At 39.4% G+C, this 27,974-nt stretch overlaps 1 protein-coding gene and 1 pseudogene across 21 annotated transcripts in view; both read left to right on the top strand.

Annotated features, from left to right (window-relative positions):
• Positions 1-27,974, top strand: part of Magi1 (membrane associated guanylate kinase, WW and PDZ domain containing 1) — a 601,293-nt gene that overhangs the window by 227,089 nt on the left and 346,230 nt on the right. The gene's annotated exons all lie outside the window — the stretch shown is intronic.
• On the top strand, positions 4,753-4,861 carry LOC141413241 (small nucleolar RNA SNORA26; annotated as a pseudogene).

The raw sequence follows: 27,974 nt of genomic DNA, 5'->3' as shown, positions 1-27,974 counted from the left end.
ACCAAGAGGCCGTTGACTGGTTTTAAGTTCCAAGGAGTTTTTAGCACTAACTTAGATAGAAATCCTTTATCAGAATCCCAGTGGGTTTCAGTAAGATGACACTGGAGAAGTGTGAATTGTCCCAGGAGTTTAAAGGTGAAGAAATATTACTCTCTACACAGAGCAGTTTTTACTTTATAAACATATTTCTCACATTTTTCCAAAAGGTAATGATTTCTTTAAAGTCTGTCACTGTAGTATTTTCTAAAGGAGAGAGATTAAAAATTAAACCCTAGAAAGGTTCAAACCAGGGTTCCTGAGTGTTCTGCCTTAATAGGAAAATCTAGGCCTCCCGTGCTTATTTCATCTTGCCATTTATTTCATTGATGTGAGTAAAGTCATTCTGCCCCACAGCTGGCTGTTATTATGGGAGCCCTGCAGGAGTGATTAGGTTTTCAGAAAAGCATTCTAACTTTCTGCTGTTTGATTTCAATAGGTTTTTTTTTTTTTCTTGGGTACTTCAGTAAAGCCCCACCCCCCAAAAAAAGATAAAAAGACTGATTGAAGCAGGCAACCTTTGCATTTTGGTTCTTGAATTTGATATAGTGGGATCAATATCCTTAAATAATTTTTTTCCAGGAGCTTACTTAAAGGATTTTTAGGTAGCTTGCCTATTTTGGCTTTGTTAAAAATCAAATCTAGTTCAAAGATGTAATTGGCTTTTATTAGTGATTCACAAATTGGGGAATATCTTGTCTAAGAGTTTATAAAAGGCAGAAAGTAGCTTCTATGGGAATAAGAGAACAGCAAAATTAAAACATGGGTGGGTGCCGTCAGGCTGCTTCAGAGGGGAGGGTGTCCTTATATACTTGGCCAGTTAACTATTGTCTCTCTCCTGACTTCTCACAGATCAGACAAACAAATTAGTTTCAGTTGGGTGACTTGGAAGTTTAACACAAGTGACTCCATTTTGGTTTGAGCTGATCTTTTGGGGACTGTTGCAGGAGCTTAGTTCAAAACAGTGACCTTTTTGTAAATTTCATTTAACAGTTTTCATGGCTTTGTTCAACATTAAAAAAAAATGGCAATACTAGGGTACCATCAAAATTTAGGGTCTCACACTTGCTCAGCAGGTGCTCTACCACTTAAGCCACAACTCCAGCCCTTTTTTGCTTTTGTTCTTTTTCAAGTATGGTCTCGTATTTTTGCTCAGGCTGGCCTTGGGCCTCAATCTTCCTACCTACTTCTATTGTATAGAGGCCACAGGCACGCACCACTATGGTTGGCTTATTTGTTGAGATAGGGTCTCACTAACTTTTTACCCATGCTGGCTTCAAATCATAAATCTTTTGATCTCTGTCTCCTGAGTAACTGGGATTATGGGTGAGAGCCACTGTGCTGGGCCCTCACAGCTTCATTTTGGAAGAGTTTTTTTTTTTCCTTGGTGGAAGGAATGGATGGCTTTGAGCTTCCTAAATATTATAAAATATCCTCTAATTTAGAAGATAAGAATTTTGAAAATGATTTGGTGATTCAGAAAGACATAGCTTTTTTTTTTTAACTTTGGAAAAATTATTTCTAGAAGTCAAGGATCATATGCTTTCTGGGTCAAGCAGGAGAATGAAATGTGTGAATTAGTGATGCCCAGTAAGCGGGAGATGGAGATGACAGTGATCAGGAGAGTTCACCCTGGCCAAACAGAGCATGGGTGCAGACTGACTTTCTATGCCATGATTCTGCCATCCCTTGTACATAATCCAGACCAAGCACTCACGTAAGAGGAAAGAGAAACAGAAGCTTAGAGAAGGGGGCCGTCACTTGCCCACGATGCTGATCTGTTACCCGCTGACCTGGTACTGGAATCTGGGCATCTTCATCCTCAGGCAGGTGTTACTTTATGACAGTAATGACTGTGATGACTGAGATGGGGAGTCATCTTTCATTGCTGTGGGTCACGGTCCACATCCTTTGCACTTTTCTTCATAGGTTTCCAGATAGTCATTTTCTCAAGTCTTGAAGCTTTTGCTGGTGAGCAGCAATTGCCAACTGTGCTATAACTGGAATTAGGTTGTAGATATCTAGGCAAACCCCAAAACTTCAACCTCTCTCCCTAAACATATTCATTAGAACACCAGTATATTTTTGAACTCCGGAAGGAGAATGTGATGTGTAATGTGTCATTTGCAACGGTTTGGCAGTGAGGTTATTCTTCTTTTTTCTTTTTGTGCATCCAGTTAAATTCATGTTTTGGGTTCATTGAAGGCATACTGCGTGTGCTGTGTCTCTAACACTGCTCCTGAAATAGCCATTGAGTCACTTGAAACCTGGTTTCCATTCTCTTTCATGCACATCTGCTGAGACACAGTCCATTTTGTGCCCCCCTTCAAGGGGACACAATAGTTGAGGTGTGTTCTGATTGTTGCCCGTCAGCTAGGACTCCTTGCTTCAGGTAATACGCTGCACCAAATGTAACCAAATCTTCTTAAAACCCCTGTTACTTGAAGTAGGTGTTCCCTTCTTATCTAAATGAGGGTTTGTGCTGGGCCTGTAGAAAGAACTTTGCTGAGTCTGTGAGGTTTAATTAGTCCTAACTATGTTAGGAAGGCAAATGTAAATATTCATAGCTGTTAATTAAATAAGCAGGAAAATGTTAGGCATAGTTCACTCCTGCCTGTTCCTCTCAATTTAATATCTAGTGAGAAGGAAAGCACAGATGGGACCAAAGAAGGGCTGGGATGGTCAGATCAAGTTATGTAGTGAAGGGCAGTGAATGTTCTAGTTTATTAGCAAGGCTCACATGTATATTAATGATTTAGGTGGGTATTACAGAAATGTAGACTTTATTCACGAAGAATCATGGCCTGGTTGAGAAACAAGGGAAGAACAGAAATTTGAAAATGGCAACCATGGTGAAGATGATCCATTGACTTGCAGAACGGGGAAAAAACAAAAAAGAGTTTGATTTTTTTATAGAGAAGGAACCACAAGCATTTCTCAGCTAGTGAGTAAATCTTCTTTACAAAATTAATTCCAAAAGGTGACATAGGCTCTGATTGGATATTTCTAAAGATCAGAAACTCAAAACTTGTCAAGGCAACTGAGGATGGAGGAAAGGCATCACAGTTTAGTGGATTTGATGTTAGGCTGTCCTGGGTCTAAATCCTTCCCTTCCAAGTCTTTAGCTGAATCACTTTTGGTAAATTACTTACATCTTTTTAAAATTCAGTTTTATTTATTTACTATAAAAAATATGAGTTACTAACACACACTTCATCAGGTTGTTAAGAGCACTAGTAAAACTGGCATTTGATATGTAGAAGAACATTGGTATATTTGTATTGGTCATTGCCAGTACTGCCACCAACTGCTTGGCTGTAACTTAAAAACATGAACAAGAAGTAAGAAAAAAAACAACAAAACTCCCTAACGGCAATCCTGTTCTGGGTAGCCTGTTTCTTGGTGTTTGCCATTTCCAGCACCAGAGCTATAAATGGGATTCATTGTACTTGCCAAATGTTTTTATTGGATAAGAGTTGATTAGATGCACTGTGTTTTAATGGGAACAGGAGAATCAGATAATGTAACTAAGTTCTTGTAGCATTGAGGACACCACATCGAGGACCACTCTGACTTCCCTGATGGAAAGTCTGCATTGATTCCTAGGGATACAGCTGCCTTAGGAGAATCAAAGGCACCATTTGGTTGACTTGATTTAGTTGCTATCATTTCTTTGATGATTAAGTGACCATTGTTCTGCCATATTCTCTGTTCAGTGTGGGAATCCTGCGGAAGCAGTACACAGTCTGTTTTCCATGCCACTTATCGAGCCACGTGAAAAAGAACAAAACCAAGCAAGAAGTGCCACCTTTAAATATTTAAAGCACATTAACACACCCCAGGCATGTGCTGAATCCTGTGTCCACACCTGTGCTTATTCCAGACACTTACTATCTGAAATTCCTTTCAAAGAATCATGTTAAGTGATACTATTTTCTCACCGTATTTAAAAGAGGATGCTTTGAAGAAAAAAAAAAAAAGGATGCTGTCTGCTGTCTGCAAAATGTATGGTTTTTGATGAGTCTTTTCCTAAATACTCTGTGGAGTTAGGTGATATTTCTAACAGGCCTCCGTTGTCAGGTTTTCTTTAAAACTTTAACATCATTTGAACTTTGATTTAGAGTAAACAGTGAAGAACCAAATTTAATAAACTGATACTCCTTTTCTTCTTTTGAAATGCTGGTTTTTGGAAAACTTAACACACATAGTAAAATGGAGCATCAAGCCATCTTTGCAAGGTCAAATCTAGACATTCACATTTTCCTTTTCTTTTGATTCTGGAGAGAGAGGGGCTGGAGTTAGGAGAAGCACAGAGGGAATAAGTCCAACAATTAATGTTATGTTGGCTTGAGTTAAACTTTTACATGAGGCTTGGGAATGTTTTTTTTAAACAAGGTTTCCCTTTCTCTCTCTCTCTCCCTCCTTCTTTCTCCCTTTCCCTCTCTCTCCCTTTCCCTCCCTCTCTCCCTTCCTCCCTTTTTCCCTCCCTCCCTCTCTCCCCCGCTTCCAGGCTGGTCTCAAACTGCTGGGGCCAAGCAATCCCATGAGCATCTCTTGATAATTTAATATCATATCAATTTTACCTCTACATTCTTTTTTAGGGTGGGAGAAGTAGAAATTCAGGTAACTATGTGTAAGCATTTCATATTCTTCACAAGAGGAGCAGAAAACACCTTCCTAATAACTAACTAGAATCCTTGTGGACAACCAGGACTTTTTCTCTTTTACTAGAAGTGTATTTACACAGAAGGGCAAAGGAAATTTCCATAAAACCCAGAGAATAGCTTGTAAAACTCCTCCCTGGATCCTGCCTAGAGTCACAGCTGAAAAAAAGTGCATTTATAAGCAATATGTATAGATTTACAACAAGGAGATGGTGCTGTTTGTCATTAGTGTAGGTAATACTTCTGAGTCCCACTGCCTGGGTTGGAATCCCAGCTTTTGTACTTAGCAGCTGGGTGGCTTTTATTTCCCTACTCTTTACTTTTCTGGGGGTGGTTGTATGAATTAAATTGAGTTGCTTTATCAAAAGCACTTGATGCATCATGAGTGCTCCTTAGATGCAGTTATTGTAAGGGTGGTAACCTCTTACCTCTGTCTTCCTAGAGTGTTTCAGCTTGGCCTGAGAGTTAAAGTGACATAAAACAAAACAGGAGGAATAGCATACGTACCTATTTAATAAAAGTTTTACGTGACAGAGGAACCATCCTAAGGAAATGAAGAGCCAAAGAAGTGGCAAAACTTACACACTTTCATGTTCAATTGAACAGAGAGGCAATTGTGAAAAAGTAACTGAACTACTTGGAGAACCTAAAGAAAAGAATTATTTTAGCAAGAACTGTTTGTACAGAATTCACTCAGTCTTTACTTCCTATCATTGATAATCAGAAGGTTACCTTCTAGTACATGAAGTACACCCTCCAAATGTGCGTTTTATTTTCTGCTTTCAGGAAGAAGGAGGAGAGGGTCACAGTGCCCTTCTTGTCCCTGCTGTTTTTTTTTTTAAGTGCTTTTAGTTCAAAGTAATCCTTATGCCAAAGTGGCGTATGTAGGGGTGAGTATTTGCTACCCTCCCTCCCATCGTCATCTCACCTAGCTCTGTGCTTGCCTCTGGAATGACTGGACATATTCAGTTGTATGGATGTGCCATCATAGATGGAGTAGTCCTTGCTTTAGGAAATTGATGGTGTTTTGATTCTTGGTCTAAACTGTGCCACAGTGACTGCTCATGTCCATTTACTTAGGCCTGCATTTAGACCTCATTCCAGACATGACAGTGACACCTGCCCTCCCTACTGTGAAGAATGCTGTTCTCTTTCATTTTCTAAGAGCATGCCAGGCTTTCAGTCCCATCTCAGCTACTTACTAGCTGTGTCACCTTGGTGAGGCATTTAGTTTCTCACAGCCTCAGTTTTCTCATCTATAAAATGGAAGGAACTATAGTACCCACTTCCTTGGGTGATTGTAAAAATTAAACAAGAAAAGTAGGTAAAATGCAGCCCAGTAACTAGCCCATAATAACTCACCAGTCATAATGTAACTGAAGAAACATATAGAAATAAAATAATTAATACAAAGAAACAAATAGGAACAAAGTAGCGATTGTCATTGCTAACATTCTTGATTCTTTTGCTCATGATTCTTCAAGTGAATAAATGAACAATGTGTGATTCACTGTCTTCTTGGGGTTATTATAATATAAAATAATGATGGCCTCCCTCTGAGAGCTGTGTGTTTTTTTCTCCTCTTCCTCCCCACCACCCCTCACATTCTTATTTCACTTATCCATCTGCTTGCAGTAATGAGATTCCAGAGGCCAGTTTTTGGGGAGTCAGTTGGTGCACAGTATCTGCCTCTTTTGCATCTTTTGTAGTCCCAAGGCACTGGTCAGACTTTCACCTTCTAGGAAGAGAAAGATGGTGGCCCAAGGAGCTGTTCATGGAATCCCTCCCCCAACACAAAGGATACATACCTGATTCTTGTTAGAGGGACAAAAATGGAGCCATTTGGCTTGTGACTATGCATGGACTGCCTTTCTGAAAAGCCCTGGGCCTTCAAGTGGCTCTCACTTGGTGAAATGCAGTCTTTCTGGGTTATTGTGAGCACTGGATAAATGGCAGGGTTACAGTAAAGAAAAAAGGGGACAATTTCCACCATCACCTCTGCCGACCTCCTGGAAGCTTTCTGGGCTCTTATTCTAGGTTGCCCAATTAATGTGTGAGTCCTCGAGGGTTAAGCAGCCCGCATTTTGTGTCCGTCTAATCCCATTTAAGAACAAGATGGAAAATACAACCCTTCATCATATCAAGACCATTTTTCATTCCTTGTAGCACTGTCCACACACCTGACTTGTTTTCATAAGCACTTGGGAACTCAGCAATCCTAGAGGGGAGGGTGGAGTTGGGCAGGTGACATTCCCTACCTGCAGCCGTCCTGGGCATCTGTTTTCTCCAACTGCCTGGACATTGTGCATTCCAGGCCATTCTTTGCTGGCTAATGAGAGCAGGCTGGCTGGCAGGATAAAGACATCTCCTGAAGCATTGTTCATTCAGCTTATGGCTGCTTGGGAACAAAATGGCTCATTCCTCTTAACCTCTGTGCCTTTGCCACCAGACAGGAGACAGATGTACAAGCATCTCAAGAGGTTAGGAATGAAACCTCAAGTAATTACTGCAGAAAATGGCTTAGCAATGTTGCAATTTGGTGTTTTGCTATAGTTCTGAAGAGGCCTTCCTCAGCAACCCTAGGAGCAGGTCTATTCCAAATACAGTGTATTATCAAAATGTCTAATGGTTCTGCATTTGACTCCACTTACCTTCTCTTGCTGTGTAGGAGTTCTTCCATTGCATCTCCAATCTGTTAATTATTCCTCTGTAATTTAGCTGTGATCAGATGGAGAAGTTGCGTTGCTGGAAAGTTGTGATGTCTAACAGCTGCTTTACCAAGAACATATCATTGTAGAAATGGATGGATACTCTAAAAATTGGGCATGCCTAGTGAGAATCAAGATGGGTTGAGGATTTCCAATCACAAGGGGTGCTTATTACTTGTTGGGCTGTAGGGGCACCCCATTCTTTCATCCTCAAATACCCTCCCAGTTCTGTAATTGGGCTCCCCGCCTCTGTCTTCAGGTCATCTGCCTGTGTGCATTAAATGTTATGGAAAGGGCAAATAAGCTTTTTGCACTCAGAGACAATTATGTCTGTCCCTTCACTCTTTCTTTCAAAGAAGTATTTCCAAGAAACTGCTGTCTGACAGACCATCTGAAGAGTGAAGTTTCTTTTCCTAGTTTTCTCTCTGTTGTGACTTTAAGTTTGCAAGACCCCTCCTCCCTTATCCTTCCTTTATTCTAAGACAGTGTTTTAGAATGGTAGCTAGGGACATAGCTACTTCCTAGCTGTGTGACTGGCCAGGTTTCTTAATCTTCTTGACCCCCAGTTTTTTTTTTTTCTTTCTTTCTTTTAGAAAAAAAAGTAATAGTAATAGTAACTTCTTCAAAGAATACTGTGTGACATGTAGTAAACAATTATTAATCATTGGGTATTTATTATGAACCTACAATACAGCCCGATGTACAGCTAGGTATTATGGAGGGTGAAAGAGAGGGAGAAGAAAAGGAAGAGGAAGAGGAGGAGGAGGACAACAACAATAATAGTGTTTGCTAACAGTAATTCTCCATGTGCAGTATGCCTTTCCCTGTATTAAGAGTTTGATGTAAAGTTGGGTGCAGTGGTATGCACCTGTAATCCTAGCTATTCAGGAGGCTAGGGCAGGAAGATTTTTGAGTTCAAGACTAGCCTAGGCAACAAAGGGTGACCCTGTCCTCAGAAAATGAACAACAACAAAAAGAAGCAGAGTTTGACACATGCCATGTCATTTTACCCTCAACATAATTTTATCAAGGAGATAAGTGTTACAGTCTCTCTTTTTGCCAAGGGAAGCAAAGGTCAGAGAGGTTATATAGGTTTTTACTGGTCAAAAATAGTAAGTAGGAAGATTTAAAGGGGCTGTCTACATCTGCCTTCCTCTTGGAGGTGATAACTAGCAAGGCTCCTTGAATGGGTAAAGGGAAAGGCATGTGTGACAAAGGGAAGTCCTACAGCACACCTCTTGTCCCAGTGCTTTGGGTTGGCTAGATGACATCTCCATGGTTTAGCACCCATCTTAGCCATCTAGATCCATTGTCTTAATGATTAGAGGTTTCTAGATATGACCATTGTGAATTCCCTTATCTCAGGAAAGTATAAGAGCACAGATACAAGCCAACATTTTGAGTCTTTACTCTTGTTTCCTGTGTGGGGAGCAGGAAATGTTTCTCTTCCACCCCCACCCCCTATTTCTCCCTACTGTATCCTGCTATACTAAAATAAGTCCTTGTTAAAACTTCCAAGAGAGAAAAAACAGTGCATGGAAGAACCAAGATTTGAATCCAGGCCTGTTGTAGAACCTTGTATTTTAATTTCAGTGATGCATGTCTCAAACCAAAATGAGCTTCATTGTCAGTTCACTTTATATTGTCACTGTCCCTTTAAATAGGAGAGAGTCAGTTTTCTTGGAACAAAGATCTCTTCACATTTCTCAATACCAGTTTTGTCCTCTGACTTTGAAACCATGACTTTTCTTTTGTGCTTTTATAGTAGAAAAAGAAATAAGGACAAATACTGAAGACTTCTGTTTGTCCAATCTTGGGGCCCATGTAAAGGAAAATCAGCTTCTTCTTTCTCTCCCTTCAGCTGCTGCAGGGCACACCACAGTATGTTGCAGTGGATGGCTTTTGGACTGGGGTTTTCTACCTCCAACTGTTGGTTGCTTGCTCAAATATTAATCTGTTATAATTATGTACGTGGGTTGAGGGTGCCAACAGCAACAATAACAGCTGCATCTCCTTGTTTACTCCTTGTTTATCTCATATGTTCCTCAGAACACATCCATGAAGGTGTAGACAAAGAAAACAGACATCTGTGACTTTTGAGGTTGAGATGATCACAATTGCAGCAGTTCAGTTCAAGATGTAAAACTCTGTCTGAAAGGAGAGCATCATGGAAGAACCAAAATGAGGGACTTGATTCAATTCCATGCTCACCCAGTGGGAAGACCAGACAGATGGCCTTACTCCTGTGACACTCAGTTTCCTTTTGTTGATAGTGGGCAGCATGGAAGTTCTCCTTTTGGGGGCTATGCTAACAAGTACATGGATGACATCATGTGTGAGAAGCTCCCAAGAATTAGGTGGGCTGTGTACAAAATGTGGATCCAAGAGAACATTTTTTTCCCCCACATATTTCAAGAGTGCCATTCTTGGGAAGTGAGCTCCAAGTAGCCTGGGCTACATAGTGAGACAAACAAACCCAAAATAAAAAGCAAAAAGGTAGAAAAAGAAAAGAAAGCAAGGAGACAGACTGGGTCTAATCCTTAGATGTTTCTGAGAGTCAGGAAATCAGTGATGTTAAGCATCTTTGAAGTGGATGCACAAACCCTCTCTCCTTCCACCTTGCTTTGTTGTTATATTTGCTCCCTTTCCCGATGCTCCTCCACCTTGCCTTCTTCCCATGGGATCAACAATTCCATTTTCAGTCATCTCTGCTGTGCCTCTCTGAGAAGAATCAGCTGGTACTGGGAGATTTTTCTCCTCAATATAAATCTGCCCTTGAGGTCAGCAGAGGTCTGTGGCAGGGGCAGAACACAATTAGGATCTAGGACTTTAGGGGCCTTAGGGTTCTGTCACTCTGAAGTGATGAGATATCTCAGAAACAGGCTTCTCAAGCCAGATCTTCTCAGAGAAGTTTCTAAAAAGACGAAAAATGCTCTGAAGTATCTTTCTGGAGTAGTGTGGCTAGCTTTGTTTTTCAAGTGAGATTAGGTGGTTAAAATTCAGATATCTTGCTTTCTATGTCAAAAGATGAAATTCTCAGCCAGGTACCAGTGCCTCAGTCCTATAATCTTAGCCACTTCGGAGGCAGAGATCACAAGAATTGAGGTTCAAGGCCAGCCTGGGTAAGTAGTTTGCAAGACCCCTGTCTCCAAAATAACCAGAACAAAATGGACTGGAGGTGTGGTTAAAGCAGTAAAGTGCCTGTTTTGCAAGTGTGAAGCCTTGTGTTCAACTCCAGTCCCACCAAAAATGAATTGAAAAAAGATGAAAATCTTAATACAACCAGATAAGGCAAAAGTACATGTCTGGTACCATCTCCCTTTAATCTCTAAAATAATTTCTTTTATGGTTGCTATTTTTCTTTAGGGGAAATGGCTGAGAAACCTAAATGTTGAAGCAGTTGCTTGTCCCTGTAGTACGTTAAACACTTTTGAGAAGATGGTTTAAGTCACCAGGCCAGTTTGTCTTTATTTCTTTAAATGTGATTTATAGAACATTGTTTTCAAAAAAGTATCCACAGGTAGTATAGCTGTAGTGGAGTCTGTTTTCAAATTTTGGAAATCTCTCTTCTATGAAAGCACTCTCCCTGTCTCCCTGCTTTCAGGACATGGATAGTTGGAAATCAGTGACGATTCAGAGTCTACAAAGACAAACGTTTTTTTCACCACATGTTGCTGTTACAAATTAGCAAATGGGAAACTGTAATTTCAGGAGGGCTCTTAAACTTTGTTTTCAGACAGAAACAATCCAAACTGAGATTATGAGAGTCTGAAGTATATTTTCCTGAGTGTTTGGGTAGAATTATTTCAGTATGGTTTTCTAGTTTTTATCCTGAACTAAAATGCTTAAAAGTTGTCATACCATGTATAGGTTCAGATATAATTCCCTCACTACCAAAGGATTTCTGTTGTTTGTGGAGACAGGTATGAGGAGGTGGAGGGTACGTGGTATTGTTCTGTTGGAACTGAGACAGGAGTGGAGACATCATTTTCTGTCACTTTCATTTTAGTTCTATTGAAGGTAAGAATTTCTACTGCTGACCTCAAGAGGTGTCACCTGGGAATAGGACTATCATTTTTCACAAAAGTAGCTTACAGGAAGAGACTGTGTTGCTGTAATTCACTTGAGAACACATACAGGAGGCAAAGGACATTTCTCAAACTTCGGAGAGATGCTTTTGACAGGCTTGTCATGGTGGAGTCCTCTGCCCCCAGGAGCGGGAGGCTGGGATGAAGGTGAAGCATTTACAAAGTCCTTCTGTTGTTCAGTCAGTTTGCATTTAAAGAAGCATCATGACCTTTGCTTATGTTTTTATGAGCTGTGTTTTAAGAGGGTCTAAATTGACTGCTGCATAACAACACATACGAAAATCTTCTGGGTTCTCTTTTCTGTCGCTCTTCGTCACTTGAGAGCTTTGTTCTCATCAAACCATTGAGTACCGCCATGTTTTCCTGTTTATGCTTAGAGAGTGCACCTGTTTCTTTCCAGGCAGCCACGTTTCACAATGGAACACAGCCTCCATTCTAGCTCCCTTTGTTCCTCAAGAAGCCACTAGTGGCAAGTAACCTCCATTTGTCCTTTTTCTTTTCAATGGGTGGGGGTCAGGGAGGAAAGTAAGTTGGGAAAAAGAAGTCCTTGAACTCTCCTACAGAAACTGTTTTAACTTCATGAATATTGAGTAGTTGTACCAGATTTAGAATATCTTTGGAATCATTCACTGTGAATGTTGAAATTATTTAAAAAATTCACAAGTGGAGAAGATGGTAAAACCATAGGAATTTGAAATGGAAGAGACCACAGACATCGGAATTTGGAGTATCTAGGTTTAAATTATCCAACGTTTGCATTACAGCATAATAATGTGTAAAATTGCCTCGAGGGTAACAGTTTTCTCAAATTGCTACTCTCTGAAGTAAGTTGGCACAGGGTTAATGAGAGTTTTATTTTAATAATGATGGTAACTTTATAGAATAGCTGTTGCCTTGACTTTTTTTTTTAGGCTAACTCAATTGTGGGTAAGTTAATTTCATTATTCACATGAGAAAATTTTAAAGCATTCCACCAAGCTTCCTGAAGACCATAAATGTATGTATAGTTGTATCCTTGGGTCTCATTTACATTTTCTTAGAAGACATACTCATTTTATATGCCTGTATGTAAATTCCTATGACTTCACGCCGACTCTCATCGCACACTGTCTAGAAGAAAGGAATTCTGATTACCACCCACACCCTTTCCTTGCCTCCTGCAGCACTCTGTGCAAAATGGTGTCTTTTAAATTTCATGTGCTTGATCGAATATGCTGATTCCGAAGACCACAGGTATAGAGTGAAGACCAGAAGCTGGACCTAGATATGACCTTGAACCCTGTCAAGATCCATAACCTTTCTAAGCCTTTTTCTCTTTGATTGTCAAAAATAGCTAACTATGTCCATCCTTGGTAAGCGTTAACTGAGATCATGTAAACACACTGTCTGGAGTGTAATATTTAATCAGCGAATGCATTTCCACCTCTGTTTATGTAGATGTTTTCCTTTTGAACAGGAAAAACAGTAACTAGATGACATGTATTCCAAATGGGTTTAACCTCCAAAATACTTATGTCCAAGTTGGTTGGCTAAGACGTTTTGATATGGGACTAGGTGTGAGGGCACACACCTGTATTCCCAACCATTCAGGAGGTAGAGGTAGGATGATTGCAACCTGGGCAAAAAGTTAGTGAGATCCTGTCTCAGAAACAAGCCAGGTATGGTGGTATGTGCCTGTAATCCCAACTACTTGGAAAGTAGTGTTAGGTGGGGGCATGGCTCAAGTGGTAGAGCACTTACCTAGCAAGCACAAAGCCCTAAGTTCAAACCTGAGTTCTGCCACCACCCCAAAAAAGAAAGAAAAGGTAGGGGGAGGAAGGAAGGAAGGAAGAATGAATTCCCTTGTGTTTATTGGTTTGATAAACACTAGGCAAGCTGGCATATTTAGTTGGAAATAGTGAGAGAAAAGTCTGCAAGACTTCTCTAAAGTTCTAATTCTTTCAGCACTCTTTTATTTATTTATTTTTTTATTCATATGTGCATACAAGGCTTGGGTCATTTCTCCCTCCTGCCCCTACCCCCTCCCTTACCACCCACTCCGCCCCCTCTCTCTCTCCCCCACCCCCTCGCTACCTGGCAGAAACTATTTTGCCCTTATCTCTAATTTTGTTGAAGAGAGAGTATAAGCAATAATAGGAAGGAACAAGGGTTTTTGCTGGTTGAGATAAGGATAGCTATACAGGGAGTTGACTCACATTAATTTCCTGTGCGTGGGTGTTACCTTCTAGGTTAATTCTTTTTGATCTAACCTTTTCTCTAGTTCCTGGTCCCCTTCTCCTATTGGCCTCAGTTGCTTTTAAGGTATCTGCTTTAGTTTCTCTGCATTGAGGGCAACAAATGCTAGCTAATTTTTTAGGTGTCTTACCTGTCCTCACCCCTCCCTTGTGTGTTCTAGCTTTTATCTTGTGATCAAAGTTCAATCCCCTTGTTGTTTGCCCTTGATCTAATGTCTGAATATGAGGGAGAACATACAATTTTTGGTCTTTGTGGCCAGGCTAACCTCACCTAGAATGATGTTCTCCAATTCCATCCATTTATCAGCAAATGATAACATTTCATTCTTCTTCATGGCTGCATAAAATTCCATTGTGTATAGATACCACATTTTCTTGATCCATTTGTCAGTAGTGGGGCATCTTGGCTGTTTCCATAACTTGGCTATTGTGAATAGTGCTGCAATAAACATGGGTGTGCAGGTGCCTCTGGAGTAACCTGTGTCACAGTCTTTTGGGTATATCCCCAAGAGTGGTATTGCTGGATCAAATGGTAGATCCATGTCTAGCTTTTTAAGTAGCCTCCAAATTTTTTTCCAGAGTGGTTGTACTAGTTTACATTCCCACCAACAGTGTAAGAGGGTTCCTTTTTCCCCACATCCTCTCCAACACCTGTTGTTGGTGGTGTTGCTGATGATGGCTATTCTAACAGGGGTGAGGTGGAATCTTAGTGTGGTTTTAATTTGCATTTCCTTTATCGCTAGAGATGGTGAGGATTTTTTCATGTGTTTTTTGGCCATTTGAATTTCTTCTTTTGGGAAAGTTCTGTTTAGTTCACTTGTCCATTTCTTTATTGGTTTGTTAGTTCAGCACTCTTGAACTAATAGTTCTTCTAATGGGGGATCCTGGTATTCCTGAAACCATTCTTCTTAAGACAATGTCTTTCAAAGTGGCCCTGATAAAAGGGAGGTTCATGAATATCAAAAAGTGCATCATGAAATATGTCTAAGAAAATTCTTGTTTCAGAAGCTTATAGAAGAACTTTCTGGATCTTGAAAAATGATACTGTATATAAAACTCTGAGGATTAAAACAAGTGAGTGTGCGTACAATTGGGGAAAAATTCTCATCTGCCTTGTTAGTTCTCTATAAATGTTTTCAATAGTTAATTTCTTTTAATTTTTTTTCACTAATTAGCTCTTTATTTTCTTCCCTCTTGAATTGTCACTTGAATGGGATGAGAATTAATTTTGAATGTGCTATTGTTTTTCCACTGGATCATAGGAATATTTTCTTGATACATTCTTTGTGGTGGTGATCAAAATTCTGTCTGGGGAAAAGTTAATTAGCCTGTACTAAGTTAGAGTTAGGAGAAAGAAGTTAGGGTGTTATTTTGTACAATAGGGTGACTATAGATAACACTAATGTACTATTTATTAAAAAATGCAAGATAGGATTTTGACTGTTTTCAGAATACAGGCATGATTAATGTTTGAGGTAATAAGTTTCCCCTAATTTGAACATTACCCGCAGTGAATCTGTCCAGTGTACCCAATGTATCTATCATGTGCACACAATATATTTATCATGTGCTACATTTTAAGTGAATGGAAAATGGGAGAAGGGAGGAGTAGAAAGTTCTCTGGCAGGAATAATCCAGAGATCAAGGAGAGAGATTTTGTGTGATAACAATGAATGTAAAATCACCCGTTCTGCTAGACAGTGTCCATTGGGAAGCCATCTGTGCCCCTGCCTGCTGACATGTGGTCACTTCCTGTGCTGTGTTAGGAGTTGCATGATTCTTGAGTTTGGAGCTCCTCTGCTTTTCCTGAGATTCCAACTTTGTTTTTTTCTTCTTTTTCCTGATTGTTGCTCTATAGTATGCAGTTTGCGTGTTGATTAAAGAAGAGTGGAGAGTAGGCCTTGGGGGCTAGGACATGGCTCAAGGGGTAGAGAGCCTGCCTAGCAAACACAAGGCCCTGAGTTCAAGCACCAGTACTGCCAATAAATAAATAAGTAAATAAATAAAAAAAAGTGGGCTTTGGAATCAACCATCCCGGGCATGAGTCTACACTCTTTATTACTCATGAGCTGTGTTGCTTAGTACAGATTACTTTTCCTATTATTACACACTCACACATAAAATGGAAATAATAACCATACCCAGTTTGTAGTGTTTTTTTTTTTTTTTTTAAAGAATCTGGTAACACTGTAAGGGTGCTTCCTAATAGTATTTTTTCTTACCCCCATCACTACCACCACAAAATTGGGTGGATGATGGTAATGTGTCTGTGATACCACAAATTGTGAGTCCAAACAGTTCAAGCCTCACAAGTCAACTGTGTGTGTGCATGCATGCATGTATGTTTGCGCTTGTATGTGTGTGCATGTTTTCTTGCCCAAGCTTTCCTATAGCTCCCAGGCGTTCACAGTCAACTCAGGACACATGGAGCTTACATCAGTTTCTGCCATCTTTTGTGCACAGCAGGAGCTCACTCTTTCTTTCCCTGTTTCCCATTTGCATGCCAGGTAAGAAAACTCATCCTGGTACTGCTAAAATGGTAATGCAGACTTTGTTCAGCACCATTGCAATAGGGCTCTTACAGCAGAGGAGAGAGCTTGGGCTTGATTCTGAATATATAGCAAAGAAGTGGGTATTTAGAGCTAGTGTACAGGGAGAGATGGGGTCAGTGGATAGAGAATTGCTAAGAGAAGGCTTCAGAGGATAAGGAGATTCTAGCTGAAAGTGGGCTAAACATGATCAGATATCAAGGGTTGGGTGTGAGTTAGTAGGATTCTTTGCTAAGACTGGAAGATCAGACAGGGTTCAAGGTTGAGGCCTAGCAGAAAAGAGGGCTCATGGAAGGCTGGCTGAAGTCAGGCACACGTCAAGGCCCTGTCCTGAGGGGAAAACAGATGCCTGCATGATGCATTCCCGCAGAACAGTTTGCTTCTGTGTGCTTAGGAATCTTACCTCTGTGATTACTGTTGTACCTTAGTAAAATTAGCTCTAAAATTTTGTGGCTACCGACCATTTTGAATTAATGATGTTACTAATTTTGACATTATATTTATTTGATTCATTACCATTTATAAGCACTTTTCCATATGTTATTTTATTTATCTTTTTCCATATCTCAAAAATATTTTAATTTGAATTTTAGAACAAGATTGTAGTTAATTCACTTTTTTGTATTTTCATCTTTACAGATTAATTTATTGTATATTTGACTTTTAGTTGATCAAAAATCATAAGGTGATCATAATATACACAAATGTAGGAATAAACATTTTTAATTTTAAAAGGTAATTTAAATTTATTTTGCATTTTTATTAGCACATATTGTACACGTGGGGATTTCATTGTGCCATTTATATATATTTACAATATATCTTTTTTTTTTTTTATTGTGCTGGGGGCACAATGTGACATTTACAAAAAAGTCCTTTATTCCTCACACCAAACTGAAGTAGATATTCCACCATCTTATAAAAGAAAATTGAATCTTAGAGAGGTCAAGTGACTTGTATAATACCATATTAAAGTAAATCGTGCAACGTAAATTTTCAGTCCAGGTCTTAAATATCCTTTTGAGTATCTTGAAAGATGCCTTTAAATATAAATAACTTGTAAAACTGCTTCCATAAGTAATTCTGTATTTGTAAAAGAATTAAATAAAGAAATTAATTTTTGAAAATTGATTAGAGACCATTCTTTAGTTGTAAATATAATATTCTTCTGAAATATAGAATTGCTGAATGAACTTAAGTGTTAGAATTTATGTATTTTAATTAGAAAATTATACTAGTGAATATAAATGTGCACAAACACACATATATATCCTTATACACACGCCATCCCCATTTGACTCAGTGATACTTGCAAAGGCCATTGTGAGTGAAATTTGGAAACTGTGTTTGTCATCTCTTGTTCCTAAGGCTACACTGGTAAATGACCCATCATCAGCTTGTCTCTTTGGTGAGAAGTACTGCTAGCATCCAGGAAGTGTTTTTGGAAATTAGCTTGTCAGGATCCTGTAGAACAGTGCCCTTTTCTTCGAAGGTCAGTGCCACATCATAATATTAGATGGAAAGGAGACATCAGGGTAGACAAAGGGTGACATTGCTTGCTCTTTGAAGATGACCCTGCCACACAGTGGGAATGCCTCAGCCTGACTCTGATGCCATCAATATTTCTCTCTGCTTTCTCCCTGTCTTTGTTAGTGCACCATACCCAGCAGGGGGCAGAACTAGAAGCCACCAGCTGAAGGATCCTTCCATTTATTTCACTTGTGAATCAACGACTAGTTTTACCATTTTTATTCAGATTTTTTTCCCCAAATAATTATAGCTTATACTCCTCAGGCACTTCCTCCATGACAAGCACTGTGTACATAGTAAATACATTGGTTGGATCAATCCTTGTAATAAATTTATTACATGTCTTAATTTGCAGTTTAAGAGGAAGAAACTGAGGCTCAAATTAAATAACTTGCCCACTCCTCTTGCATAAAGGAAGTTTTTTTTTTAGTTAGTAGCTTATTTCAATGTCTAGAACAATCACCACTGTCATATTCTTTCTTATGCTGCAAAAATTCCGAGGAGTCTTTTATTTCTTATGTTGAGAATAGTTGAGTACATAAGAGCCCTTCCTTTAAGGTCTCTGTTCCCCCTCAGTAGCTTGCAAGTTTCAGTGGATGTGAAGGACTTGGGGAGTGTGGAGAGGCACATGAAAAATATACATGTCTCTAAAACCCAGGATTCTAATAGAAAAGATCTGGGGTTGGACCCTAGAGTATGCTTTTTAACCTCAGGTAAGGGATCGATCACATTTGGGAAATTCTGATCTACACAGCAAATTTTGCCCTAATGCTGATTCTTACAGACACTAATTACATTGCCTTTGAGCTGTGTACATGTGTATTTGTTATATGTTACAAAATGTAAATAGCCATTTGGAGGAACTGTGTTATAGATTCTTTTATCAACTTTATGAACTCAGTCTACAGTTGATCTAGTTGTTTGATGTGATTGTAATGGCAGATGTTCTTAGCAGAGATGCATTCTAACCTGAGAAGTGGTGTTCAGCATCTCCCATCTGACTTTAGTGTTTATTCCTTGATCCCTATCTGAAAGGCTTATTTTGCTAACCTCTTCCCTACATGAAAATGCCTTTCAGATTCTCCAGATCTCTGTCCCTGCCTCCATCAGCACGCTGGCCACCATTGCAGGATAGATGCCTAGTGGTCCCCAGCCATCATTTTACAGATGAAATGAACAAACCTAACTGAAAAACATGAAAAAATGAGAGCACCGAGGGCACATCCATCTGTGTAGTATTCTGAACTCAAGGGTCTCAATAATCCTTAGGGTACTGTGTTCACACTTCGAGAATCACTTCCACGCACCTAAGTGACATTTCCTTTATTCCTATTCACCCTGTCTGTTTAAATGTGTCTTATCAAGGAGTCTTCACTTATGCTAGACTCCACCTCCCTATGCCACCCTCGCTGCATTCATGCTTATGCTAAAATGTCTGTATTGTTCCTAGGCTACACATTTCCAAGCACAGGGATGGAAGCTCTGTTTACTGTTCATCCCAGTTTCTTATATTCCCAGCACAGAGAAATAATTGAATATACTTACTAACTCAATAATTGACTTGGCAGAAGTGCAAACTAATATATTTTCCAGGAATTTGCTGGTAAAGAGGGAAGAGGCCTGAACACAGTTCGTTTCTATACTAGATTATAAAGTCCTTGGTGGGTGGAATCCTGGTATTGCCTTCTGTATCATCAACAGTGGTAATTTGTGCTCCGTGGTTGTGCGAAGTGAGTGGATGGATGTGTGACGAGTGTGAGTGGATGGATTCAGGGGCTGGATTGGATTTTAAAGTGGGAAATGAGGATCCATTAGATTATGTGATTGTTGTGTCCTGGAAATGACTAATTTCATGGTGGTTAATGCTATCTACTCCGAGTTATGCTTCGTACAGTGATTTTTATATAGTTGCATTAGGAGCTTTATTAAACATACATCCATGATAGGAGCCCTTACTCAAAACAGTCTTGAATCGGGGAAAAATATGTGTTGAATTAAGAATTCAATATCCACATGCTACTGCCAGCCTGCCACGAGAAGAAGAAATAATTGACTAAACATGTGGCTTAAACTACTAAGAAAGACATAAAATTATACCAATTGAATTTTAATATGTGTTATGTGTTTATGTTTTTCAGGTAAGGAATTACATTTGGTTCTGCCTGGTTTCCCACAGGACATGACAGATGCTGTCTTCCTGGGTTCATTTGTAACCTTCCAAATCATGCAGAATATGCATGCCTGCAAAATTAGGGCTTCCAATTGTAAGTAATATGCTCTGTGCTTCTGTCAGTGGAGTGGATCTTGTGGTAAGAGCTATGCCATATGCTCTGGGCTGTATCTCCTGTGTTCTCTGTTAGGCTGATTTTGGAATAATAGTCTGACTTACTGACCACTGGCCATGAGCACCACTTCCTAGGTCATTTTGAGGCTCTGGGCATGCTTTGCTTTCTGCCCTGCTACCTGTCCCATTCATCCTGCTTGAAATGCCTTTTCTTTTTTCTTCTGCACCTGTGTATTTTATTTATTATTTAATTGAGTTTTAATACTTTATTTTTCCTTTGGTTGTACTAGTGTTTGAACTCAGGGCCTTGCATTTGGTAGGCAGGCACTCTACCACTTGAGCCATGCTGCGAGACCATTTATTCATTATTTAAAATACGATGACTTCTGGTTCCCTGTATGTAACATTTCCATTGCAAAAAGAATCAAATGTAGAAAAATGTTTTAATCCGTAGTGGATAACCATATACAAAGAGAAATAAGCCAGACACAAAAGGACCAACATTATCTGGTTTCGCTTACATGAAAATCTAGAATGAACAAATTCATACATGCTGAAAGTACAGTTGGAGGAAACTAGGCTGGAAGGCGGAAGGGAATGGGAAATTATTACTTAATAGTTACAGGATTTCTCTTGGAGGTGATGAAAAACGTTTGAAAGTAGTTGTGCTAGTAACACAACACTGTAAATATAATTAATGCAACCCAATTTTACACTTAAATGGTTAAAATAGCAAATGTCCCATCTTTTTAAAGCCATAAATAAAGGAAAAAAATAATCAGCCCCCCCATAATGCCATCCCTCAGAGATTTCAATGTTGATACTTTGGCCACGTTTTCCATGCTGTTGTTTATTTTGAGACATATTTTCTGAAAATGTTGGTTATTGTTGGTGAGATCATATGGTATGATACATTCTTCGTTTCACTTTCTTCAGTCTTCTAAGTATTTTTCTGTACCATTGGAACCTTTGCACCAGTGCAGTTAGCTGCTTAAGATTTTGCGCTGAACAGACTCATTCGTAGTAGACCAGGTGTCACCATGGTCTTTCTAAGCAACCTGGTTATACCAACTTCTCCATTTCGCTCATTGAGGTAGAAGCCAGCAAGGGGGTTGAGCATTGGTATGCCATCGTCCGTGAAGACTAGTGCCTTGGGGGATGTTTGGAAGACACCTGATTGGAAGATCTGTGCACCCTTTACCTTTCCTCTGGTCTTAATATTCTCTGATACAGGGCCACTAGTTCCAAGACCTATAAACTATCTGAAAGGAACGAGCCAAAACCAAAGTACTAGCAAAATATTTTCTACAGTACAGGCAGATCTCTTCCTTCTCTCTGTTGTCAGTGAGATACCCAAGGAGCTTTTTGGCCTTTCCTGCAAATTGATTTGTAATATAATGAACAATTTGAAAGAGTCATTGCAAAACACACCCAAGTATGTTCTCTTATTAGAATTCTGATAAAAGAATGTAAAGTCTTTCTTTTTTTTTTTTTTGTAAGTAGCTGAAGGATAAAACCCAATACACAATAGCAGTGTTTTGGTGGGTATGTAACTTCTTTATATGTAGTTTAATTGTCCCAGATTTTCTTTTCTTGTATTAAAATATATCCTACCCCAAATCTGAGAAGTGACACACAAAAAGGAATATATGTTAAACACACTGTAGATACAGGAAAAAATTATTTTGACAAAAGCGTTAATGAAACTAATGGAAAAATTTAAAGACTTTTTCAATACTGGCAGAGAGAAGGCTTCTGAGATATTTTGGTTGATTTAGGAGGAGGTTGGTAGACCCTGAAGAACATAGTGTGTGGACAAACTGTTAGTAGTCTTTTAAACTTTCTTCTCCTTAGATCATGCTAGGCACATAGTGGAAATGTGACATTGAGTTGAATGAATGGATGGATTTTGAAAGTATAGAACTTTCTGAAACAGGAATGAACATATTACAACAGGAATGACAATATTTATTTTAACCCATGGTCTCAAGAAAATTGGCGGGGTGATAATAGATGTCATGGTATATGACTGTATATCTGACATCCAGAAGAATGTGTATAGAAAGTATACCAGATCTTACTGTTTTTCTTCAGCAGTTGATAAAAAAAGAAAGGCTTATTTTACCCTGCCTCCTATTTACCCCTTCTAGAAAAGCTACTTTTTACGTCTGTTTTCAGACTTTTGAGTGGGCAGATGTTTTAGAGTTTGTTTACAAACATTTTTTGCAGACATATTGATGATCACCAGGTTTCTTCAATTAACAGCAGCTTCTTTAGGCTGGTTTTCTGTGTTCTGATTGACAATGTGACAGATGCTGTAGGTTTCCACAGATGCAGGGATAGAGAAGTCACCAGCTCGGCAGAATTCAGTGGAAATCAGATGGTGAGCCCTGAGATGGCTCACACAAATGGAACTCAGATAAAGGGGAGGAAGCACGTGAAACAACCTCGCATAGATGGCATCTTATATTACGTCAGCAGTTGCCCATTTATGATGCATTGGCCACGCCCACACACATTCACTCATACCATCCTCTGAAAGGCTCTGGAAATAGAAACCCTGATGTGTCAGACTTCATAGACTTTACTTGCTCTATAGTGAAAAGAGTTTATTGGGATGGGAAGTATGCTCTTGGTTTGTTAGATTTTTGTAAAAGGGGGAAAATTCATGTATTATCTCCAAACATGAGCACAGGGATCCTAAGAATCATCTCTTGATTTTGAATGAGATAATGATATAAAACCTTTGACACGGTACCTGATGCTTGTAAGTGCTCCACAAGTGACGCCTGTGGTTGCTACTATTATGGTTACTGCTGTTGAACAGTAGAGATCTTTGAAGAGCAGTCTTTGTTCTTGCACTTGATGAAGTGTTACATGTGCAGTTGTAAGCATTTTGATGGAAATGTGTATAAATATCATCATACATGGATAAGTAGGGGCAATGAAAACCACATAATATGATTCTTGTGCATGCTGAGACTTTATCCCTAATAAGCTGCACATCCTGCTTAGCCAAAGTAGCCTCTTCTCCATATTGGACCCATTAATCTCTACCCAGTTCAGGCCCTAGCGTTTAATAGATATTTGTTGAATGAATTGGTGGTTAACAGGTCATGGATATTTTACCATTTGCAGCTTGGAAAGTGTATGTATGTCTGTGCATTTTTTAGAGTCTCCTTGTTGAAGGTTTTCAATGTATGTGTAATAAGTTCCATTTCCAAAGAAATATGTCAGTTGATTTCTGTGACATGGAATGATCTTGGGGTGTATTCGTCACTATTAAAACCATTAACTTGGCTCAGAACATAGGCTCTGTATAAAATGGGTCTTTTTTTATACTCCAGTTGCAGCTCAAGGGAGATAAAACTACTCCACAGTAAAGTTTTAAGTTTCTTTGTAAATCTTAAATATCAGTGCAATACCTGATGGTCTCAAGGATCAGTCCTTTTTATCTCATCAAATGAGCTTATCAATGGATATAGCTTAGTAGAAGAAGCAAAGATGGTAACCTCTTTTATTTTAGTAGAGCTATGGCTTCTACAAGTTCTGATGAGGAGCTCAAGGTCTGTGTGGTCATAATTACAGTCTTTGATTGTCTTTTTGCATCATTACAGAAGGAGCTTTAAAATGTGCATTTCAGAAACAGCTCAAATGGTATTAAACTCTTCACTATGCCCCCAAAGCCACCACTGAGACATGTTTCTCTGTGACAAAGGCAGTAAATCTGGAATGCTTAGGAAACAGTGTGAAGAAGTAAAGGCAATGGTCTGATAAATAATAATTGCACACTTTGTGTATGCATTCTAGAGGTTATACATACATATATGTGTGCAAAAACAGGTTACATATTTGTAACTGGATTTTTAGTTACTTAGTAATGTATGACTCAGTTTTTCACATGTCAATAAGGATTGTTTTCACAGCCTGAGTTTAGTCGTATGAAGTGGTGGTTTTATAGTTCAAGTTTGAAGAAGTTTTCAAAATCTCTGTTGCTCATAGTTTAAAATTGATGCAAAGTAATTAACAGCAATGGAGGTTTTTTTTTATCCTTCTCCCCACTATCTCTGAGGCTTTCCAGAGACTCTGGAAACAGTTTTTAGTTTAACAGTAAACAGGAAAAGAATGTGTGATCCTGCAACTAGACACCCTCATTGCTGCCTCAACCATCTTGCTAAGGCGGAAGCAGTAGGTGTGGTGGTCAGAAATACAGGTTTGGAACTGTGCTTCCTTGGTTCCGATCCCAGCAGTCTCACGATGTGTGACCTTTGGCAAGCTTGTTAATGACTCTCAGCAATGGTTTCTGCACCTGTGCATTGGGGTGGAAATTGTACTGACCTCGTAGGAGTCATGATGTGTGTAATGTACCTCGCACAGTGTAGAGCACCAGAAAATGTTACTAGCAGCATTATCACTCCCGGTTTATCAAATCCAGGGTATTCCATACCAGAAACACAAATAGAGGTTGTTGTTTTTTTTCCTGTATGTGTGTTTGGTTGTGTGTCTGTGTAAACTGACACACACTCCTGTCAGAGGCTTCAGGTAAACCAACATGTGAAAGTCATGCTAAGTCTTCTCTGAGGATATCCGTGGGCTGAGCGCAAGTTTAAGTGCAAACCTTTGATGTAAACACTTTGTACTATAGTGAGAAGATGAGGCCTAAAGGCATTGGCACAGAGAGGAAAGAAAACAGGAACTGTCAAAAGCACTGGTTGCTTACAGTTTTTCCTTTTACATTAGAAAATTGTAAAGAAATGCAGAAACTAGGAGACTTTAATGAGGCTTGTTTCACAGGCTAATGTGTGTGTGTGTGTGTGTGTGTATGCACGTGTTCAGCAATTAAGTGAACTTCAGACTTCCACATTCACCTTCCTCCAGCCTACTTGCTGCATGAGCTACAGTTTTGCTGATAAGGTGGGGTCCTAATGATCTCACTTCCATGTTCGAGAACTTTCATTCGTTCTAATTTGACATGACTTACATGGTCTTTGTGATTTGATGCCAGCTACTGACCCTTACAAAATCTTCATTTTTCTTTTCTCCTCTCAGTGGAGTTGTAAGACCCGACACTGTGTGGTAGCAGGTGGCTGTGAGTGAGGAGTGGTTGAAGTCATTATGCTAAGCATTCAGGTCACAGATGTACCTGTGACACAGGTACACAGCACTCTGCTTATCCATAGTGGAGCAATATTACATGATCGATTTATTCCCTGTCACATCCCCCTGTTCAGCACATTGGTGGATTTTAACTTGGTGCATACCTGGTAAGCAAATGAATTAGTTCCAAACATTGGCTTATCCTTGACCTGACGTTGCTTCTGTCTCTCCCTCTTTTCCTCCCTCCCTCTCTCTATATAGTCCAGGCAGACTCTGAACTCCCCATCCTCTTTCCTGAGCTTTCTGAATGATGTAATTATAGGCATGTACCACCATGCGCAGTTCTAAGAAGTTGCTGTTTAGAAATTAGTGTTGGGGTAGATTCTTCCATCCATCCATCCATCCATTCATCCACCTCTCCATCACTTTTAAAACTCTTGAAGCAAGTGTGACAATATTAGCATTCATTTCTTCTTGGTATGCACCAGGTGTTTATAATAGTCTATGAATGAAATTGTCTTTGAAATCAATAGCATGATCATTAATTTTATGTGTCACCTTGTCTGGATAAAGGGATGCTCAGATAGCTGGTAAGACAGTATTTTTCAGTGTGTCTGTGAGAGTGTTTTTGGAAGAAATTGACTTTTGATCAGTAGACTGGATAAACAAGATTTGCATAATCAGTGTGGGTGAGCATCTATATGTATCCTAACGGTTCTATTTCAGAGGAGAATAGACTGATCCAAACAGTATTCTGTTCAGTGGGGGTTCTGCTCTCACGTGTGGAGCTCCACTAATCTAAAAATCACCACTAGTAGATGCTAGGTAGGCGAGGCTGCTGCTGTTGCCAGGAATTGTTCTAATGGGTTAGGGCTAAAATGATAGACATGAAAGCACACTTGTTAGTGAGGCTCATGTAAAATCAGAGGAGAGGTAAATAATGGGATAGAGAATGGGAACTGGATAGCCATCCATTTAATATTTGAACTCATCTTCACAAATGTCAGCCTTAGCCAGGCGCAGTGGCTCAAGCCCTGTAATCCTAGTTTCTTTGGAGGTAGAGATTAAAAGTATTTTGAGTCAAAGCCAGTACAGGCAAAAAGTTGCTAAGACCCTCATATTGACTAATAAAATAGCTGGGCTGATAAGAGCATAAGTAGGAGGATCACAGTTCAGGCTGGCTTGGGCATAAAGTGAGGCCCTATCTTAAACCAAAAACAACGCAGAAAGGGCTCTGGGTACGGCTCAAGTTGTAGAGCGCTGCCTGGCAAAGTGCAGGCCTTGGGAAAAGATCAATGCACTCCTCAAAATTCTGTTTTGGGATTTTAACTGTTAAAATGTCTTAGGGAAGAGTTGTGTCTTTGGTTGGCTGGCATGACCTTCCTCAGAGCATCTAATCTGGTGTTTGGCATAAGAATAGCAGGCTGGAAGAACTAAGCTTCCTTGGCCAATATATGTTGCTTTTTTTTTTTGTCTTCACTAGATAATACCATCATTGATACACCACTCTGGGGCATGGGGGTTGAATGTTTCCTACAGTGGGGAGGGGGTAGTTTTTGCTACATTGGAGGAATTCATAGCAAGAGCTATGGGTGCCAAATTGAGTGTTGTCTGGCCATCAGTGGATTTTTTAGATTGCCCTTGACCTGTTGACAACATTACTGAGCGTAGTGATTTATAATGTCCATGCAGAGTGTCAAGTACAAGGAATCACAACTCTCCCAGTTATTGGTCCCTGTCTGAGTTCATTGTTAAGACAATGCAATCACTTCCATACTTTGTTTTCTATTGATCTCCTGTCATTTTACACACACACACACACACACACACACACACACACACACACACAACTTTTTAAAAACAGGATTATCCACTTTAAAAAATGAGAAGCCAAAACAATAAATTCTTCTTCTATTTGTTTATTATTAGAACACTTGCAGCCAGCAGTTTCTAACGTGGAAGTGAAATTTTAAACAAAGCAGTCTGCATGACCCTCTTTCATTTTCAAGGGAGAAATGAACAGTTAGGATTATAGTGCAATTCTAATGAGCTGGTGAAAAATACTTGCAGGTTAAATAGCATTCATTGATCTTTAAATTAGCTTTGTGTCTTTTAGGAATAATTTATCATTAAGTAATCAATAAGGGTTTTTGAGGCAGGGCAGATTTTTTAAGTCACTTAATTTTATGCACAGGTACATACTTTAAGAGAAAGCAGTTTTTATGTGAATTATAATGATCAGAAAGATAATTTTAGGATTTGTTTTTCTTCCTTTCTTGCTTGCTTTTTTTCTTTTTCCAGAGTTCTCCATCTAGACATGATACTGGATATAACCTTCCTAAAAATTTCTAGTGAATGTGTACATATATTCTGAGGATTGGACCACTTTATCAGATTTTAGGAACTCTGTGCCCTTCAGGAATCTTCATTGGTCATAGTTTTGAATCGGAATCAGTCACCTCAGAGTTTTCAAAGCTGCTGAAAGGTAGATTTGGCTCATGATAGGAAGGGTTATGTAGATAAGGCAATGTATCTAACCTGCAATGGAAAATGAGGTGGCGTCTTGCCAGCTCATTCTCACCTGCTCAGCCTCTTCTGCATCCCTTGGTCTATCAGCTCTGGAGAAAATGAGCTGATTGTGTGTCCTTATTTTTGAAAGAGATAAATGGACCTAAGGAGGGCCATTCCAGCAGGAGGAAGAATAGATTGGAGTTTAAATCAGACCCAGGATGGGGAAAAGTAACAGTTGGAGTTAGAACAGGAACTCCTGTGTTCGATGACACA

The sequence above is a fragment of the Castor canadensis genome, chromosome 10 (genome assembly GCF_047511655.1).
Source record: "Castor canadensis chromosome 10, mCasCan1.hap1v2, whole genome shotgun sequence".
NCBI classification, from domain to species: Eukaryota; Metazoa; Chordata; class Mammalia; order Rodentia; family Castoridae; genus Castor; species Castor canadensis.
The sequence above is the reverse complement of the archived record's forward strand: the minus strand, read 5'-3'. Positions and strand labels throughout refer to the sequence as shown.